At 42.1% G+C, this 3,037-nt stretch overlaps 1 protein-coding gene across 19 annotated transcripts in view; it reads left to right on the top strand.

The window, feature by feature from the left end:
• Positions 1 to 3,037, top strand: part of CACNA1B (calcium voltage-gated channel subunit alpha1 B) — a 235,782-nt gene that overhangs the window by 185,801 nt on the left and 46,944 nt on the right. The window lies entirely within an intron of this gene.

Raw genomic sequence — 3,037 nt, 5'->3', positions numbered from 1 at the left:
GGAGGCAGAAGTTGTAGTGAGCCAAAATAGCACCACTGCACTTCATCCTGGGCAACAGAGCAAGACTCCATCTAAAAACAAAATTGTTTATCGGTTGTGTAAAGGCAGAGGCCATCGGCGCCCTTAGTACGATGTTGTCTCCATTAGCATAGTGGGAGTGAAGGCCTTGTTGCTGCGAGTTTGAGAGCCAGTAAGAGGAGAGGAGCACAGCTGGGACAGAACCGCTCTTGACAGTGAGCAGCACTGAGGAAACACCTCGAGCCTGTGGCCCTAATTCCAAGGAGGAACAGCTGGCATGGGCTATGCTTTTCTTCAGTCACATTCACCCCTCAGTACGTCGGTAGAAAGGTGCATTATCCAAATTCGGGATTTTCCAGACAAGTGCAAGGAGGGAGAGAAGGGTGTGTGTAGGAGTGTGATTATTGTGTTAGATGTGGGATCAAAGCTGGGGACAGAGGAAGGTGAGGGGCAAGGCCACTGGATTGGAGGTTCTCATGAGGACACGTTTTGGGATGCAGGTATTTGAAAATGTGAACTGGGAGGGTAGGTGGTGAGAGCAAGAGTGGGACGTGTGAGGTGGAGACTTGAGAGTCAGTGATGATGAAGCCACTGGTAAACATTGTCGTGGTCATTACGTTATCACTGCAAGATCACTGCACTAACATTAGCACGATCACTGGTGATAAGCATGTTTAGCATGAGTTGTGGGACCAAGGAGCTGAGTTGATGGGTGAGAAGGTTCAGGAACGGAGAGAGTAGGCAGTGGTCATTCCATCTGTGTGGATTTTAAAAGCAACAAGAATGATAACAAGAATAGAAGTGGAGACACAAACAGCAAGCCAGGTCCTAACTTTTTTGTGAAGGAAGGAAACTTAATAGATGATATGAGCCCCAGACAACAGGTTTTTAAAGAAGAGACCAGAAGGGACATTCATCCTCTTAGCTGTTTGAGCCAGAGCTAGAAGAAGTGGAGAGTGCTCAGAGGAGATGGAGATGTAAGGACTTCTGCTGATGGCGGACCTGTGGGCTTTGTGGGTACAGTAGGAGGTTGGGAATGGTGTACACTTGAGGTAGGTAAATTTATGCTTTGATAGAGAAATACGAAAGAATCTACAAAACCATGTGTTACTACTTGCCAGATACCAAGGGAAGGATTTCCATGTTTGAGTTATCTCCTGATCCCTCAGTAGACCCCTTGTGGGCAGCAGGGAGAGTGGGCTTTTTGGAGAATCACTTTCCTGAGGCATTGGTCTCTTTACTGTTCAAAGATATCTGGTGCTATAAGAACCACTAAACCTAAGGACACAAAGCCAAACCTACTAGCCTGACCTCACCATGTACCTGGATGCAGAGATGGGGTTCCCCAGAAAGCCACATTTATGATACCACACCATGCACAGGGCCAGCACTTACTAGACACGTCCAGGATGAGCAGCACTGGACGAGGATTCCCTGGGTTTAGTTGTCACTCCTTTGCAGAGAAGTGGGTGTTTTGTGGTCTCTGTCCTTTGTTCTTGTCTCCGTGGACCTCTGTCATGGTTCTTGGCTAACGCTGCTGTCTCTTTACTGAAACTGTAATCCTAATCCTCCTGGTACTTCCCTCACAGATTGGACATGCTGGGCAACTCATGCTTTGAAACACTTGGATATGGCTTGGTCTGATAGAGAAATGACTTGGAAAAAATGGAACTGTGAATTTGGGATGGCTGGCGGGACTTAATTAGGTTGGGATTTGGTTACCTTGATCAGAATAGATGGAAGAATAGGGAATGAGGTTGGTCATGACAGCCTGCTGATTGAGTCAGGCACTATTTAGAGTCTTAGGAATACATTATTTTAGTCCCTGTGACAGTCCTGGGATTGGTATTATTATTATTAAATGAAGAAATGGAGTTTTAGAGATGTTAAATATCTTAGCCTGTGTTTAGAACCTAAGCTTTTGAAATGGATAAATTCCTAGAAAGACACAAATTACCATAACTGACTGAATTAAGTGAAGAATCTGAACAGACCTATAACAAGTAAGGAGACTGACTCAGTAACCAAAAACTTCCCAATAAAGAGAAGCCCAAGACCATATAATGGCAAAGGGACACTCTTTGCTGGAAAAACAGGACATTCACATACAAAAGAATGGAGTTGGACCCCTACCTTGTACCATATACAAAAATTAACATAAAATTAAAGAACTAGATGTAAGAGCTATAACTATAAAGCTCTTAGAAGAAAACACAGTGGATAAATCTTTATGACCTTTTACTTAGTAACAGAGTCTTAGATTTGACACCAGAATCACAATAAAAGAAAAAACAAATTGGTCTACTCAAAGTTAAACACTGTTGTGCATCAAAGGACACTATCAACAGAATGAAAAGGCAACCCAAGGAATTGGAGAAAATATTTGCAAATTACCTTTTTGATAAGGGGTTAATATCAGGATTTTAATAGAAAATCTTCAGCCAAATTAAAATTAACAGAGTTTAATTGAGCAAAGGAAGATTCACAAATTGTGCAGCCTCCTGAGTCGGAGTAGGCTCAGAAACTCCAGCACAGCCATGTGGCAGAAAAAGATTTATGGACGGAAAAAGGAATATGATGTACAGAAAATGGAAGTGAGGTACAGAAACAGCCAGATTAGTTACAGCTTAATGTTTGCCTTATTTGAACACAGTGTGGACGGTTGGCCCTTCTGATTGGCCAAACCTTGATGATTGGCACAATAATAGGTTACAAAGTCTATTTACACTTCCATTTAGGTTATAGTTCACTAGGTACAGAGAAATCTTTAGGCTGAACTTAAAATATATAAGGAGACAGCGTTAGGCTAAACTTGATTTAACAAAATATATAAAGAACTTCTACAACTCAACAACAACAACAAAACAACCCAATTAAGAAACAAGAAGTGACATCAGCAAGATGGTGGACTAGAAACCCCTAGTGCTTGTCCTTCTTAAAAAGATAGAACAGTAAACAAAAAACTACATTTTAATGAAAATAACTGAGGGAGAGTGCTGGAGTACATCAGAGGAGTAAC

The sequence above is a fragment of the Cebus imitator genome, unplaced genomic scaffold (assembly GCF_001604975.1).
Source record: "Cebus imitator isolate Cc_AM_T3 unplaced genomic scaffold, Cebus_imitator-1.0 Scaffold339, whole genome shotgun sequence".
Lineage (NCBI taxonomy): Eukaryota > Metazoa > Chordata > Mammalia > Primates > Cebidae > Cebus > Cebus imitator.
This window is presented reverse-complemented; position numbering and strand designations above follow the sequence as displayed.